The sequence below is a fragment of the Bacillus rossius genome, unplaced genomic scaffold (genome assembly GCF_032445375.1).
Source record: "Bacillus rossius redtenbacheri isolate Brsri unplaced genomic scaffold, Brsri_v3 Brsri_v3_scf33, whole genome shotgun sequence".
Classification (NCBI taxonomy): domain Eukaryota; kingdom Metazoa; phylum Arthropoda; class Insecta; order Phasmatodea; family Bacillidae; genus Bacillus; species Bacillus rossius.
The window spans coordinates 284939-307029 of record NW_026962514.1 but is presented as its reverse complement, the minus strand read 5'-3'; the positions used below and the strand labels follow the sequence as shown (position 1 = coordinate 307029).

Here is a 22091-nt window from a genome sequence, read left to right as displayed (position 1 = left end):
TGATAAAATGACAGACACACTGACAGACTGACAGAATCACACACAGACAGAAAGACTGAGAGACTGACAGAATCTCACACGGACAGAAACACTGACAGACATTGACAGAATGACAGACACACTGACACACTGATAGACAGATTGACAGACTGACAGTCACACTGACACACTGATACACTGACAGACACATTGCCAGAATGACAGACACACTGACAGACTGACAAACACACTGAGAGAATGACAGACACACTGACAGAATGACAGACACACTGACAGAAAAACAGACACAATGACAGACTGACAGACACAATGACAGACTGACACACTGGCAGACAGACTGACAGACTGACAGAATCACACACAGACAGAAAGACTGAGAGACTGACAGAATCTCACACGGACAGAAACACTGACAGACATTGACAGAATGACAGACACTGACACTGATAGACAGATTGACAGACTGACAGTCACACTGACACACTGATAGACAGACTGACAGACACACAGAGACTGACGGACACACTGATACACTGACAGACACATTGACAGAATGACAGACACACTGACAGACTGACAAACACACTGAGAGAATGACAGACACACTGACAGACTGACAAACACACTGAGAGAATGACAGACACACTGACAGAATGACAGACACACTGACAGAAAAACAGACACAATGACAGAATTACAGACACACTGACAGACTGACACACTGACAGACTGACAGACACACTGACAGACCGACTGACACTCTGACAGACTGACAGACACACTGACTGACTGACACACTGATAGACTGACAGACACACTGACAGACCGACTGACACTCTGACAGACTGACAGACACACTGACAGACTGACGGACACACTGACAGACTTATAGACACATTGACAGAATGACGGAAACACTGACACACTGACAGACACACTGACAGACTGACAGACACATTGACTGAATGACAGACTCACTGAAACACTGATGGACAGACAGATAGACTGACAGAATCACACACAGACAGACACACAGACCGACTGAAACACTGACACACAGATTGACACACAGACTGGCACACAGACATACTAACTTACTGAAAGGCAGACATACAGACTGACACACAGACGTACACACTGACAGACACACTGAGAGACTGACAGACACACTTACAGTCACATTGACACACTGACAGACATATTGACAGAATGAAAGACACACTGATACACTGACAGACACATTGACACACTGACAGACGGACTGAGAGACTGACGGACACACTGAGAGTCTGACCGACACACTGAGAGTCTGACTGACACACTGAGAGTCTGACTGACACACTGAAAGACTGACGGACACACTGAAAGACTGACGGACACAATGACACACTGACAGACACATTGACAGACTGACAGACAAATTGACAGAATGACACACTGACACACTGATAGACAGACTGGCAGACTGACAGAATCACACAATGACAGACATACTGACAGAATCACACACAGACAGACACACAGACAGACCGTCCCACTGACACACAGATTGGCACGCAGACTTACACTTAGACAGACACTCACACACAGGAAGACACATTGACAGAATGACAGACACAATAACACTGATAGACAGATTGACAAACACACAGACTGACAGACACACTGACACACTGACAGACATATTGACAGAATGACAGACACACTGACACAATGATAGACAGACTGACAGACACACTGATAGACAGACTGACAGACACACTGAGAGACTGACGAACACACTGACAGACTGACAGACACCCTGAGAGACTGACGAACACCCTGAGAGACTGACGAACACCCTGAGAGACTGACGAACACCCTGAGAGACTGACGAACACCCTGAGAGACTGACGGACACACTGAGAGACTGACGGACACACTGAGAGACTGACGGACACACTGAGAGACTGACGGACACACTGAGAGACTGACGGACACACTGAGAGACTGACGGACACACTGAGAGACTGACAGACACACTGAGAGCTTGACAGACACACAGAGACTGACAGACTCACTGACAGAATAACAGACACACTGACAGAATGACAGACACACTGATACACTGTAAGACACACTGACACACTGACAGACACACTGACAGACTGACAAGACACATTGACAAAATGACAGACACATTGACAGAATGACAGACACACTGACACACTGATAGACAGACTGACACACTGATAGATAGACTGACAGACCCACTGAGAGTGACGGACACACTTAGATTGACGGACACACTGACAGACTGACAGACAAACTGAGACTGACAAACACACTGAGATACTGACGGACACACTTAGATTGACGGACACACTGACAGACTGACAGACAAACTGAGACTGACAAACACACTGAGATACTGACGGACACACTGACAGACTGACGACAGACTGACGACACACTGACAGACTGACGACACACTGACAGACTGACGACACACTAACAGACTGACAGACACCCTGAGAGACTGACGAACACACTGAGAGACTTACAGACACTCTGAGAGACTGACCAACACCCTGAGAGACTGACGGACACCCTGAGAGACTGACGGACACACTGAGAGACTGACGGACACACTGAGAGACTGACGGACACACTGAGAGACTGACGGACACACTGAGAGACTGACGGACACACTGAGAGACTGACAGACACACTGAGAGCTTGACAGACACACAGAGACTGACAGACTCACTGACAGAATAACAGACACACTGACAGAATGACAGACACACTGATACACTGTAAGACACACTGACACACTGACAGACTGACAAGACACATTGACAAAATGACAGACACATTGACAGAATGACAGACACACTGACACACTGATAGACAGACTGACACACTGATAGATAGACTGACAGACCCACTGAGAGTGACAGACACACTTAGATTGACGGACACACTGACAGACTGACAGACAAACTGAGACTGACAAACACACTGAGATACTGACGGACACACTGACAGACTGACGACACACTGACAGACTGACGACAGACTGACGACACACTGACAGACTGACGACACACTGACAGACTGACGACACACTAACAGACTGACAGACTGACAGACACCCTGAGAGACTGACGAACACACTGAGAGACTTACAGACACCCTGAGAGACTGACCAACACCCTGAGAGACTGACGGACACACTGAGAGACTGACGGACACACTGAGAGACTGACGGACACACTGAGAGACTGACAGACACACTGAGAGCTTGACAGACACACTGACAGAATGACACACTTACAGACTGACAAGACACATTGACAGAATGACAGACACATTGACAGAATGACAGACACACTGATAGACAGACTGACAGACCCACTGAGATTGACGGACACACTCAGATTGACGGACACACTGACAGACTGACAGACACACTGAGACTGACAAACACACTGAGATACTGACGGACACACTGACAGACTGACGACACACTGACAGACTGACGACACACTGACAGACTGACGACACACTGACAGACTGACGACACACTGACAGACTGACGACACACTGACAGACTGACGACACACTGACAGACTGACGACACACTAACAGACTGACAGACTGACAGACACACAGACAGACTGACAGACTGACAGAATCACACACAGACAGACACACAGAGAGACTGAAACACTGACACACAGACTGGCATACAGACATACTTAAACAGACATACACCTTTGACAGACAGACTCACACACAGACTGACTCACAGACTGACTCACAGACTGACAGACACACTGACAGACACACTGACAGACACACTGACAGACACACTGACAGACACACTGACAGACACACTGACAGACACACTGACAGACACACTGACAGACACACTGACAGACACACTGACAGACACACTGACAGACACATACTGACAGACATACTGACAGACACACACTGACTGACATACAAACTCAAATACAGACAGACAGACACACTGATACAGACTGACAGACACACTTATAGACAGACTGACAGACACATTAATAGACAGACTGACGGACACACTGAGAGATGACGGACACACTGAGAGACTGACGGACACACTGAGAGAATGACGGACACACTGAGAGACTGACGGACACACTGAGAGACTGACGGACACACTGAGAGAATGACGGACACACTGAGAGACTGACAGACACACTGAGAGACTGACAGACACACTGACAGTCACATTGACACACTGACAGACATATTGACAGAATGAAAGACACACTGACACACTGACAAACAGATTAACACACTGACAGACACACATATAGACAGACTGACAGACACACTGATAGACAGACTGAGACACACTGAGAGACACTGAGAAACTGGCGGACACACTGACACATTGACAGGTTCACTGACAGACTGTCAGACACATTGAGAGAATTACAGACACACTGACACACTGATAGACAGACTGACAGACACACAGAGACTGACGGACACACTGACAGACTGGCAGACTGACAGAATCACACACAGACAGAAAGACTGAGAGACTGACAGAATCACACACGGACAGACAGACTGACAGAAACACTGACAGACACATTGACAGAATGACAGCCACACTGACACACTGATAGACAGACTGACAGACACACTGATATACAGACTGACAGACACCCTGAAAGACTGACGAATACACTGACAGACTGACAGACACCCTGAGAGACTGACGAACACCCTGAGAGACTGACGGACACACTGAGAGACTGACGGACACACTGAGAGACTGACGGACACACTGAGAGACTGACGGACACACTGAGAGACTGACGGACACACTGAGAGACTGACAGACACACTGAGAGCTTGACAGACACACAGAGACTGACAGACTCACTGACAGAATAACAGACACACTGACAGAATGACAGACACACTGATACACTGTAAGACACACTGACACACTGACAGACACACTGACAGACTGACAAGACACATTGACAAAATGACAGACACATTGACAGAATGACAGACACACTGACACACTGATAGACAGACTGACACACTGATAGATAGACTGACAGACCCACTGAGAGTGACGGACACACTTAGATTGACGGACACACTGACAGACTGACAGACAAACTGAGACTGACAAACACACTGAGATACTGACGGACACACTGACAGACTGACGACAGACTGACGACACACTGACAGACTGACGACACACTGACAGACTGACGACACACTGACAGACTGACGACACACTAACAGACACCCTGAGAGACTGACGAACACACTGAGAGACTGACGAACACACTGAGAGACTTACAGACACTCTGAGAGACTGACCAACACCCTGAGAGACTGACGGACACACTGAGAGACTGACGGACACACTGAGAGACTGACGGACACACTGAGAGACTGACGGACACACTGAGAGACTGACGGACACACTGAGAGACTGACGGACACACTGAGAGACTGACAGACACACTGAGAGCTTGACAGACACACAGAGACTGACAGACTCACTGACAGAATAACAGACACACTGACAGAATGACAGACACACTGATACACTGTAAGACACACTGACACACTGACAGACACACTGACAGACTGACAGACACACAGACAGACTGACAGACTGACAGAATCACACACAGACAGACACACAGAGAGACTAAACCACTGACACACAGACTGGCATACAGACTGATGCTTAAACAGACATACACACTGACAGACAGACTCACACACAGACTGACACACAGACTGACATACAGACTGACAGACAGACTGACACACAAACTGACAGACAGACTGAAAGACTCACACACAGACAGACACACTGTCTGTCAGTGTGTCTGTCATTGTGTCTGTCATTGTGTCTGTAAGTCAGTCTGACTGACAGACACACTGACAGACATTGACAGAATGACAGACACACTATCACACTGACAGACACATTGACAGAATGACAGACACACTGACACACTGACAGACACACTGACAGACACACTGACAGACACACTGACAGACACACTGACAGACACACTGACAGACACACTGACAGACTGATAGATACACTGACCAACTGATAGACAAACTGGCAGACTGGCAGACTGGCAGAATCACACACTGACAGACAGATTCACAGACTGACAGAATCACACACAGCTAGACACACAGAGAGACTGAAACACTTACACTCAGACTGGAACACAGACTGACACCTAGACAGACATACACACTGACAGACAGACTACCAGACTGACAGACAGACAGACACACAGACTGACAGATAGACTGACAGACACACACAGACACACTTTCTGTCATTGTGTCTGTCCGTCAGTCTGACTGACAGACACACTGAGAGACTGACGGACACACTGACGGTCACACTTGCAGTCTGACAGACACACTTGCAGTCAACTTGGGCAACTTTCAATGTTACAATTAAAAAGTTGTTAAAATAAAGTTGTTAGAATAACAAAAGTTTTACCTCTTCATTACTCTTGTTTCGCTCTGTTTCAGCCACAGGCAGATTGTATCCTTCACCTCAATATGGTTAACCTTATGAAGTTTCAGGACAGCAGCTGCAAAAACCAATAAATAAATAACATACCAGCCATATTCACAATAAAGATTAATTCAGACACTTTATCCCCCAAATTTTAAATTATATCTAGCAAGAGCAGATACAAGAATACTGCACTTTTAATTAAGCTGTGCACAACAATTTTGGTCAATTACTTTAATGCCTTTTTTCTAACGTCCAAAAGATGCATTAATAAATTTATTATTAGAAAAAGACCAAGAAATTCCAAAGTTATGTTTCTTGGCCCTCATTTAATAATTATAATGGTATCTTTGCCTCGTAAGGAAACTTAGGGAGACAGGATTAGAATTATATAGAATATTGTGGAAGCTAGAGTACAGGACTTTAATAACATCATAGAAAAGCGAAAATGAGATAGTAAGGCCACGTCCAGAGAATGGGAAGAGAGAGGCAGACTAGGCATCAAGAAAGAAGACCTACATGACAACACTATTCTAACTAATGGATGTCCCTGCATTTTATATACAGTGGTTGGCATGAAAACAAAATGCAGTAGAACCGACCCAGCCAGTAATACCAGATAAGCAAGTTTCCAGGCTACAAAAAATTCCTACAAATTCAACAAAGCACATGACTTACATTTCAAAGTTACTAATGGCAACTGTTCTGTAATAAAGAAATTGTGATAATTCAAATAAATTACAGTTTTTTGATTTCAGTTATAACAACTAGGCCTACATAGAAAATACTAAAACATATATGTAGATGGTTTGTTAGGTTAATTTAATTATAATTAGTAATTCATAATCAAATTCATGATTTAAAATTATTTTTAATAAATGTATCTAAACTTCTTATTAAAACTCTGTAATAGTGCAGCTAAACTATTTAATGTATCCTGTTTTGAATACATCCTGTTATGGAATACTTAGCCAGACACACTGAAAGACTGTCGGACACACTGACAGACTGACAGACACACTGACAGACTGACAGACACATTGACAGAATGACAAGACACACTGACACACTGAGAGACTGACGGACACAATGACAGAATGACGGACACACTGACAGAATGATGGACACACTGACCGAATGACGGACACACTGACCGAATGACGGACACACTGACAGAATGACAGACACACTGACAGAATGACAGACACACTGACAGACTGACACACTGGCAGACACACTAACAAACTGACAGGCTCACTGGCAGACACACTGAAAGACTGACAGGCTCACTGGCAGACACACTAAAAGACTGACAGACACACTGACAGTCAGACACACTGACAAACACACACACTGACAGTCTGACAGACACACATACAGAGGCACTGACAGAAACACATACAGAGGCACTGATAGACACACATACAGAGGCACTGACAGACTGACAGACACACTGACAGACTGACAGAAACACTGACAGGCAGACAAAAACACTGAAAGTGACAGGCACACTGACACACTGATAGACAGACTGTCAGACAGACAGACAGATTGACAGACAGACAGACACAATGACAGACTGACAAACAGACAGACAGACTGACAGACAGACTGACAGACACACTGACAGACACATTAACAGAATGACAAGACACACTGACACACTGAGAGACTGACGGACACAATGACGGACATACTGACAGAATGACGGACACACTGACAGAATGACAGACACACTGACAGAATAACAGACACACTGACAGAATGACAGACACACTGACAGACTGGCAGACACACTAACAGACTGACAGGCTCACTGGCAGAAACACTGAAAGACTGACAGGCTCACTGGCAGACACACTAAAAGACTGACAGACACACTGACATTCAGACACACTGACAAACAGACACACTGACAGTCTGACAGACACACATACAGAGGCACTGACAGAAACACATACAGAGGCACTGATAGACACACATACAGAGGAACTGACAGACTGACAGACACACTGACTGACTGACAGAAACTCTGACAGGCAGACAAAAACACTGAAAGTGACAGGCACACTGACACACTGATAGACAGACTGTCAGACAGACAGACAGATTGACAGACAGACACACTGACAGACTGACAAACAGACAGACAGACTGACAGACAGACTGACAGACACACTGACAGACAAACTGACAGACTGACAGAGAGACAAACAGACAGACTGACAAACACACTGACACACACACACACAGACACACTGACAGACACACTGACAGACACACAGACATACTGTCACAGACTGACACACAGACTGACACACAGACAGACTGACACACTGACAGACAGATTGACACACAGACTGACTGACAAAAAGAGAGACTGACACACAGAATTACACACTGACAGACTGACTGACAGACTGACAAACATACACACTGACTGACAAACTGACACACAGTTGATTCAAACACAGACAGACTGACACACAGAGAGACTGACACCCAGAGAAACTGACACACAGACTGACAGACTGACGGACACACTGACAGACTGACGACACACTGACAGGCTGACGACACACTAACAGACTGACAGACACACTGACAGACTGACAGACACACTGACAGACTGACGGACACACTGACAGACTAATAGACACATTGACAGAATGACGGAAACACTGACACACTGACAGACACACAAACAGACTGGCAGACACATTGACAGAATGACAGACACACTGATACACTGATGGACAGACTGACAGACTGACAGAAACACACACAGACACACAGACCGACTGAAACACTGACACACAGATTGGCACACAGACTGGCACACAGACATACTAACTTACTGAAAGACAGACATACAGACTGACACACAGACTGACAGACACACTGACAGACACACTGACAGACACACTGACAGACACACTGACAGACACATACTGACAGACACACTGACAGACACACTGACAGACACACACTGACTGACATACAGACTCAAATACAGACAGACAGACACACTGATACAGACTGACAGACCCACTTAGATTGACGGACACACTGACAGACTGACAGACAAACTGAGACTGACAAACACACTGAGATACTGACGGACACACTGAGAGACTGACGGACACACTGAGAGACTGACGGACACACTGAGAGACTGACAGACACACTGAGAGCTTGACAGACACACAGAGACTGACAGACTCACTGACAGAATAACAGACACACTGACAGAATGACAGACACACTGATACACTGTAAGACACACTGACACACTGACAGACACACTGACAGACTGACAAGACACATTGACAAAATGACAGACAAAATGACAGACACATTGACAGAATGACAGACACACTGACACACTGATAGACAGACTGACACACTGATAGATAGACTGACAGACCCACTGAGAGTGACGGACACACTTAGATTGACGGACACACTGACAGACTGACAGACAAACTGAGACTGACAAACACACTGAGATACTGACGGACACACTGACAGACTGACGACAGACTGACGACACACTGACAGACTGACGACACACTGACAGACTGACGACACACTAACAGACTGACAGACTGACAGACACCCTGAGAGACTGACGAACACACTGAGAGACTTACAGACACTCTGAGAGACTGACCAACACCCTGAGAGACTGACGGACACACTGAGAGACTGACGGACACACTGAGAAACTGACGGACACACTGAGAGACTGACAGACACAATGAGAGCTTGACAGACACACTGACAGAATGACAGACACACTGACAGACAGACTGACAGACACACTGAGAGACTGACAGACACACTGACATACTTACTACAGACTGACGACACACTGACACATTGACAGACTGACAGACACATTGACAGAATGACAGACACATTGACAGAATGACAGACACACTGACACATTGACAGACTGACAGACACATTGACAGAATGACAGTCACACAGACAGACTCAAACACAGACAGACTGACACACAGAGAGACTGACACACTGAGAGACTGACACACAAAGAGACTGACAGACAGACACAATGACATACACACTGACAGACAGACATAATGACATAATCACTGACAGACTGACGGACACACTGAGAGACTGACGGACACCCTGAGCGACTGAAGGACACACTGACAGACTGACGACACACTAACAGATTAACAGACACACTGACGGACTGACAAACACACTGACGGACACACAGCCTGACTGACAGACTAACTGACAGACTGACTGACAGACACACTTTCAGACTGACAGACTGACAGACACACTTTCAGACTGACAGACACACTGACAGACGGACTGAGAGACTGACGGACACACTGAAAGACTGACGGACACAATGACACACTGACAGACACATTGACAGACTTACAGACACATTGACAGAATGACACACTGACACACTGATAGACAGACTGGCAGACTGACAGAATCACACAATGACAGACATACTGACAGAATCACACACAGACAGACACACAGACAGACCGTCACACTGACACACAGATTGGCACACAGACTTACACTTAGTCAGACACACACAGGAAGACACATTGACAGAATGACAGACACACTAACACCGATAGACAGACTATCAAACACACAGACTGACAGGCACACTAACACACTGACAGACACACTGACAGACAAACTGACAAACTGACAGACTGACAGGCACACTGACAGAAAAACAGACAGACTGACAAACACTGACAGACAGATTGACACTCAGACTGACTGACAAAAAGAGAGACTGACACACAGAATGACACACTGACAGACTGACGACACACTGACAGACTGACGACACACTGACAGACTGACGACACACTAACAGACTGCCAGACACACTTTCAGACTGACAGACTGACAGACACGCACACAGACTGACTGACACACAGACTGGCATATAGACTGATACTTAGACAGACATACACACTGACAGACAGACTCACATACAGACTGACACACAGACAGACTGACACACAGACTGACAGACAGACTAACAGACAGACTGACACACAAACTGACAGACAGACTGACAGACACACACTGACAGACTGACAGACATTGAAAGAATGACAGACACACTGACAGTCAGAAGGACACACTGACAGTCTGACGGACACACTGACAGAATGACAGACATTAAAAGAATGACAGACACACTATCAAACTGACAGACACACTGATAGACAGACTGACAGACACACTGAGAGACTGACGGACACACTGAGAGACTGACGGACACACTGAGAGACTGACGGACACACTGAGAGAATGACGGACACACTAAGAGAATGACGGACACACTGAGAGACTGACAGACACACTGACATACTTACTACACACTGACAGACTGACGACACACTGACACATTGACAGACTGACAGACACATTGACAGACTGACAGACACATTGACAGACTGACAGACACATTGACAGAATGACAGACACATTGACAGAATGACAGACACACTGACAGAATGACAGACACACTGACACATTGACAGACTGACAGACACATTGACAGAATGACATTCACACAGACACACAGACAGACTCAAACAGACAGACACACAGAGAGACTGACACACAGACAGACTAACACACTGACACACAGACAGACTAACACACTGACACACAGACAGACTAATACACTGACACACAGAGAGACTGACGGACACACTGACAGACACACTGATAAAATGACAGACACACTGACAGACACATTAACACACTGAAAGACACACTGACACACAGACTGACAGACTGACAGAATCACACACAGACAGAAAGACTGAGAGACTGACAGAATCTCACACGGACAGACAGACTGACAGAAACACTGACGGACATTGACAGAATGACAGACACACTGACACACTGATAGACAGATTGACAGACTGACAGACACACTGACACACTGATAGACAGACTGACAGACACACAGAGACTGACGGACACACTGATACACTGACAGACACATTGCCAGAATGACAGACACACTGACAGACTGACAAACACACTGAGAGACTGACATACACACTGACAGACAGACCGACAGACACACTGAGAGACTAACAGACACACTGGCATACTTACTACACACTGACAGACTGACGACACACTGACACATTGACAGACTGACAGACACATTGACAGACTGACAGACAGACTGACAGACACATTGACAGACACATTGACAGAATGACAGACACACTGACACATTGACAGACTGACAGACACATTGACAGAATGACAGTCACACAGACACACAGACAGACTCAAACACAGACAGACTGACACACAGACAGACTGACACACAGAGAGACAGACACACAGAGAGACAGACACACAGAGAGACTGACACACAAAGAGACTGACAGACAGACACAATGACATACACACTGACAGACAGACATAATGACATAATCACTGACAGACTGACGGACACACTGAGAGACTGACGGATACCCTGAGCGACTGAAGGACACACTGACAGACTGACGACACACTGACAGACTGACGACACACTAACAGATTAACAGACACACTGACGGACTGACAAACACACTGACGGACACAGCCTGACTGACAGACTAACTGACAGACTGACTGACAGACACACTTTCAGACTGACAGACTGACAGAAACACTTTCAGACTGACAGACTGACAGACACACTTTCAGACTGACAGACACACTGACAGACGGACTGAGAGACTGACGGACACACTGAGAGTCTGACTGACACACTGAGAGTCTGACTGACACACTAAAAGACTGACGGACACACTGAAAGACTGACGGACACAATGACACACTGACAGACACATTGACAGACTTACAGACACATTGACAGAATGACACACTGACACACTGATAGACAGACTGGCAGACTGACAGAATCACACAATGACAGACATACTGACAGAATCACACACAGACAGACACACAGACAGACCGTCACACTGACACACAGATTGGCACACAGACTTACACTTAGCCAGACACACACAGGAAGACACATTGACAGAATGACAGACACACTAACACCGATAGACAGACTGACAAACACACAGCCTGACAGGCACACTAACACACTGACAGACATATTGACAGAATGACATACACACTGACACAATGATAGACAGCCTGAGACACACTGAGAGACACTGAGAAACTGGCGGACACACTGACACATTGACAGATTCACTGACAGACTGTCAGACACATTGAGAGAATTACAGACACACTGACACACTGATAGACAGACTAACAGACACCCTGAGAGACTGACGAACACACTGACAGACTGACAGACACCCTGAGAGACAGACGAACACCCTGAGAGAATGACGGACACACAGAGACTGACGGACACACTGAGAGACTGACGGACACACTGAGAGACTGACAGACACACTGAGAGCTTGAAAGACACACAGAGACTAACAGACTCACTGACAGAATAACAGACACACTGACAGAATGACAGACACTGATACACTGTAAGACACACTGACACACTGACAGACACACTGACAGACTGACAAGACACATTGACAGAATGACAGACACATTGACAGAATGACAGACACACTGATAGACAGACTGACAGACCCACTGAGAGTGACGGACACACTCAGATTGACGGACACACTGACAGACTGACAGACACACTGAGACTGACAAACACACTGAGATACTGACGGACACACTGACAGACTGACAGACTGAAAGACACACTGACAGAATTACAGACACACTGACAGACTGACACACTGACAGACTGACAGACACACTGACCGAATGAAACACTGACACACAGATTGCCACACAGACTGGCACACAGACATACTAACTTACTGAAAGGCAGACATACAGACTGACACACAGACTTACACACTGACAGACACACTGAGAGACTGACAGACACACTAACAGACTAACAGACACACAACGGACTGACAAACACACTGACGGACACACAGCCTGACTGACAGACAGACTGACTGACTGACAGACACACTTTCAGACTGACAGACTGACAGACACACTTTCAGACTGACACACACACTGACAGACGGACTGAGAGACTGACGGACACACTGAGAGTCTGACCGACACACAGAGTCTGACTGACACACTGAAAGACTGACGGACACACTGGAAGACTGACGGACACAATGACACACTGACAGACACATTGACAGACTGACAGACAAATTGACAGAATGACACACTGACACACTGATAGACAGACTGGCAGACTGACAGAATCACACAATGAGAGACATACTGACAGAATCACACACAGACAGACACACAGACAGACCGTCCCACTGACACACAGATTGGCACGCAGACTTACACTTAGACAGACACTCACACACACGAAGACACATTGACAGAATGACAGACACAATAACACTGATAGACAGATTGACAAACACACAGACTGACAGACACACTGACACACTGACAGACATATTGACAGAATGACAGACACACTGAAACAATTATAGACAGCCTGAGACACACTGAGACACACTGAGAAACTGGCGGACACACTGACACAATGACAGATTCACTGACAGACTGTCAGACACATTGAGAGAATTACAGACACACTGACACACTGATAGACAGACTGACAGACACACAGAGACTGACGGACACACTGACAGACTGGCAGACAGACAGAATCACACACTGACAGACAGACTGACAGAATCACACACGGACAGACAGACTGACAGAAACACTGACAGACACATTGACAGAATGACAGACACACTGACACACTGATAGACAGACTGACAGACACACTGATAGACAGACTGACAGACACACTGAGAGACTGACGAACACACTGACAGACTGACAGACACCCTGAGAGACTGACGAACACCCTGAGAGACTGACGGACACACTGAGAGACTGACGGACACACTGAGAGACTGACGGACACACTGAGAGACTGACGGACACACTGAGAGACTGACGGACACACTGAGAGACTGACTGACACACTGAGAGCTTGACAGACACACAGAGACTGACAGACTTACTGACAGAATAACAGACACACTGACAGAATGACAGACACAATGATACACTGTAAGACACACTGACACACTGACAGACACACTGACAGACTGACAAGACACATTGACAAAATGACAGACACATTGACAGAATGACAGACACACTGACACACTGATAGACAGACTGACACACTGATAGATAGACTGACAGACCCACTGAGAGTGACGGACACACTTAGATTGACGGACACACTGACAGACTGACGACAGACTGACGACACACTGACAGACTGACGACACACTGACAGACTGACGACACACTAACAGACTGACAGACTGACAGACACCCTGAGAGACTGACGAACACACTGAGAGACTTACAGACACTCTGAGAGACTGACCAACACCCTGAGAGACTGACGGACACACTGAGAGACTGACGGACACACTGAGAGACTGACGGACACACTGAGAGACTGATGGACACACTGAGAGACTGACAGACACATTGACAGAATGACAGACACATTGACAGAATGACTGACACATTGACAGACTGACAGACACATTGACAGAATGACAGTCACACAGACACACAGACAGACTCAAACACAGACAGACACACAGACAGACTGACACACAGAGAGACTGACACACAGAGAGACTGACACACTGAGAGACTGACACACAAAGAGACTGACACACAAAGAGACTGACAGACAGACACAATGACATACACACTGACAGACAGACATAATGACCTAATCACTGACAGACTGACGGACACACTGAGAGACTGACGGACACCCTGAGCGACTGAAGGACACACTGACAGACTGACAGACACACTGAGAGCTTGACAGACACACAGAGACTAACAGACTCACTGACAGAATAACAGACACACTGACAGAATGACAGACACTGATACACTGTAAGACACAATGACACACTGACAGACACACTGACAGACTGACAAGACACATTGACAGAATGACAGACACACTGATAGACAGACTGACAGACCCACTGAGAGTGACGGACACACTCAGATTGACGGACACACTGACAGACTGACAGACACACTGAGACTGACAAACACACTGAGATACTGACGGACACACTGACAGACTGACAGACTGAAAGACACACTGACAGAATTACAGACACACTGACAGACTGACACACTGACAGACTGACAGACACACTGACCGACTGAAACACTGACACACAGATTGCCACACAGACTGGCACACAGACATACTAACTTACTGAAAGGCAGACATACAGACTGACACACAGACTTACACACTGACAGACACACTGAGAATCTGATAGACACACTGACAGTCACATTGACACACTGACAGACATATTGACAGAATGAGACACACTGACACACTGACAGACACATTGACACACTGACAGACACACTGATAGACAGACTGACAGACACACTGATATACAGACTGACAGACACACTGATAGACAGACTGACGGACACACTGAGAGACTGACGGACACACTGAGAGACTGACGGACACACTGAGAGACTAACGGACACACTGAGAGAATGACGGACAAACTGAGAGACAGACGGACACAACTGACAGAGTGACGGACACACTGACAGTCAGACGGACACACTGACAGTCTGACGGACACACTGACAGAATGACAGACATTAAAGAATGACAGACACACTATCAAACTGACAGACACACTGATAGACAGACTGACAGACACACTGAGAGACTGACGGACACACTGAGAGACTGACGGACACACTGAGAGACTGACGGACACACTGAGAGAATGACGGACACACTGAGAGAATGACGGACACACTGAGAGACTGACAGACACACTGACAGACAGACTGACAGACACACTGAGAGACTGACAGACACACTGACATACTTACTACACACTGACAGACTGACGACACACTGACATTGACAGACTGACAGACACATTGACAGAATGAGAGACATATTGACAGAATGACAGACACACTGACACATTGACAGACTGACAGACACATTGACAGAATGACAGTCACACAGACACACAGACAGACTCAAACACAGACAGACTGACACAGAGAGACTGACACACAGACAGACTGACACACAGAGAGACTGACACACAAAGAGACTGACAGACAGACACAATGACATACACACTGACAGAATGACATAATGACATACACACTGACAGACTGACGGACACACTGAGAGACTGACGGACACCCTGAGCGAATGAAGGACACACTGACAGACTGACGACACACTGACAGACTGACGACACACTAACAGACTAACAGACACACTACGGACTGACAAACACACTGACGGACACACAGCCTGACTGACAGACAGACTGACTGACTGACAGACACACTTTCAGACTGACAGACTGACAGACACACTTTCAGACTGACAGACACACTGACAGACGGACTGAGAGACTAACGGACACACTGAGAGTCTGACCGACACACAGAGTCTGACTGACACACTGAAAGACTGACGGACACACTGGAAGACTGACGGACACACTGAGAGACTGACAGACACACTGAGAGCTTGACAGACACACTGAGAGCTTGACAGACACACTGAGAGCTTGACAGACACACTGACAGAATGACAGACACACTGACAGACAGACTGACAGACACACTGAGAGACTGACAGACACACTGACATACTTACTACAGACTGACGACACACTGACACATTGACAGACTGACAGAAACATTGACAGAATGACAGACACATTGACAGAATGACAGACACACTGACACATTGACAGACTGACAGACACATTGACAGAATGACAGTCACACAGACACACAGACAGACTCAAACACAGACAGACTGACACACAGACAGACTGACACACAGAGAGACTGACACACAGAGAGACTGACACACAAAGAGACTGACAGACAGACACAATGACATACACACTGACAGACAGACATAATGACATAATCACTGACAGACTGACGGACACACTGAGAGACTGACGGACACCCTGAGCGACTGAAGGACACACTGACAGACTGACGACACACTAACAGATTAACAGACACACTGACGGACTGACAAACACACTGACGGACACACAGCCTGACTGACAGACTAACTGACAGACTGACTGACAGACACACTTACAGACTGACAGACACACTTTCAGACTGACAGACACACTGACAGACGGACTGAGAGACTGACGGACACACTGAAAGACTGACGGACACAATGACACACTGACAGACACATTGACAGACTTACAGACACATTGACAGAATGACACACTGACACACTGATAGACAGACTGGCAGACTGACAGAATCACACAATGACAGACATACTGACAGAATCACACACAGACAGACACACAGACAGACCGTCACACTGACACACAGATTGGCACACAGACTTACACTTAGTCAGACACACACAGGAAGACACATTGACAGAATGACAGACACACTAACACCGATAGACAGACTATCAAACACACAGACTGACAGGCACACTAACACACTGACAGACATATTGACAGAATGACATACACACTGACACAATGATAGACAGCCTAAGACACACTGAGAGACACTGAGAAACTGGCGGACACACTGACACATTGACAGATTCACTGACAGACTGTCAGACACATTGAGAGAATTACAGACACACTGACACACTGATAGACAGACTAACAGACACCCTGAGAGACTGACAAACACACTGACAGACTGACAGACACCCTGAGAGACAGACGAACACCCTGAGAGAATGACGGACACACAGAGAGACTGACGGACACACAGAGAGACTGACGGACACACTGAGAGACTGACGGACACACTGAGAGACTGACGGACACACTGAGAGACTGACGGACACACTGAGAGACTGACGGACACACTGAGAGACTGACGGACACACTGAGAGACTGACGGACACACTGAGAGCTTGACGGACACACTGAGAGACTGACGGACACACTGAGAGACTGACGGACACACTGAGAGCTTGACAGATACACTGTAAGACACACTGACACACTGACAGACACACTGACAGACTGACAGACCCACTGAGAGTGACGGACACACTGACAGACTGACAGACACACTGAGACTGACAGACACACTCAGATTGACGGACACACTGACAGACTGACAGACACACTGAGACTGACAGACACACTGAGACTGACAAACACACTGAGATACTAACGGTCACACTGACAGACTGACAGACTGAAAGACACACTGACAGAATTACAGACACACTGACAGAATTACAGACACACTGACAGACTGACACACTGACAGACTGACAGACACACTGACAGACCGACTGACACTCTGACAGACTGACAGACACACTGACTGACTGACACACTGATAGACTGACAGACACACTGACAGACCGACTGACACTGACAGACTGACAGACACACTGACAGACTGACGGACACACTGACAGACTTATAGACACATTGACAGAATGACAGAAACACTGACACACTGACAGACACACTGACAGACTGACAGACACATTGACTGAATGACAGACTCACTGAAACACTGATGGGCAGACAGATAGACTGACAGAATCACACACAGACAGACACACAGACCGACTGAAACACTGACACACAGATTGACACACAGACTGGCACACAGACATACTAACTTACTGAAAGGCAGACATACAGACTGACACACAGACGTACACACCGACAGACACACTGAGAGACTGACAGACACACTGACAGTCACATTGACACACTGACAGACATATTGACAGAATGAAAGACACACTGATACACTGACAGACACATTGACACACTGACAGACACACTGATAGACAGACTGACAGACACACTGATATACAGACTGACAGACACTGAGAGACAGACTGACAGACACACTGAGAGACTGACGGACACACTGAGAGACTGACGGACACACTGAGAGACTGACGGACACACTGAGAGAATGACGGACACACTGAGAGAATGACGGACACACTGAGAGACTGACAGACAGACTGACAGACAGACTGACAGACACACTGAGAGACTGACAGACACACTGACATACTTACTACACACTGACAGACTGACGACACACTGACACATTGACAGACTGACAGACACATTGACAGAATGAGAGACATATTGACAGAATGACAGACACACTGACACATTGACAGACTGACAGACACATTGACAGAATGACAGTCACACAGACACACAGACAGACTCAAACACAGACAGACTGACACAGAGAGACTGACACACAGACAGACTGACACACAAAGAGACTGACAGACAGACACAATGACATACACACTGACAGAATGACATAATGACATACACACTGACAGACTGACGGACACACTGAGAGACTGACGGACACCCTGAGCGAATGAAGGACACACTGACAGACTGACGACACACTGACAGACTGACGACACACTAACAGACTAACAGACACCCTGAGAGACTGACGAACACACTGAGAGACTTACAGACACTCTGAGAGCTTGACAGACACACAGAGACTGACAGACTCACTGACAGAATAACAGACACACTGACAGAATGACAGACACACTGATACACTGTAAGACACACTGACACACTGACAGATAGACTGACAGACCCACTGAGAGTGACGGACACACTTAGATTGACGGACACACTGACAGACTGACAGACAAACTGAGACTGACAAACACACTGAGATACTGACGGACACACTGACAGACTGACGACACACTGACAGACTGACGACACACTGACAGACTGACGACACACTGACAGACTGACGACACACTAACAGACTGACAGACACCCTGAGAGACTGACGAACACACTGAGAGACTTACAGACACTCTGAGAGACTGACCAACACCCTGAGAGACTGACGGACACACTGAGAGACTGACGGACACACTGAGAGACTGACGGACACACTGAGAGACTGACGGACACACTGAGAGACTGACGGACACACTGAGAGACTGACGGACACACTGAGAGACTGACGGACACACTGAGAGACTGACAGACACACTGAGAGCTTGACAGACACACAGAGACTGACAGACTCACTGACAGAATAACAGACACACTGACAGAATGACAGACACACTGACAGAATGACAGACACACTGATACACTGTAAGACACACTGACACACTGACAGACTGACAAGACACATTGACAAAATGACAGACACATTGACAGAATGACAGACACACTGACACACTGATAGACAGACTGACACACTGATAGATAGACTGACAGACCCACTGAGAGTGACGGACACACTTAGATTGACGGACACACTGACAGACTGACAGACAAACTGAGACTGACAAACACAC

The 22091-nt window shown here is 46.7% G+C and overlaps 1 long non-coding RNA gene across 1 annotated transcript in view; it reads right to left on the bottom strand.

The window, feature by feature from the left end:
- LOC134544225 (uncharacterized) overlaps positions 1 to 22091 on the bottom strand; it is a 100618-nt gene that overhangs the window by 10005 nt on the left and 68522 nt on the right. Inside the window, exon 3 of the long non-coding RNA XR_010077616.1 lies at positions 6548 to 6641. This is a non-coding gene — a long non-coding RNA (uncharacterized LOC134544225). The remainder of the gene's footprint in view (positions 1 to 6547; positions 6642 to 22091) is intronic.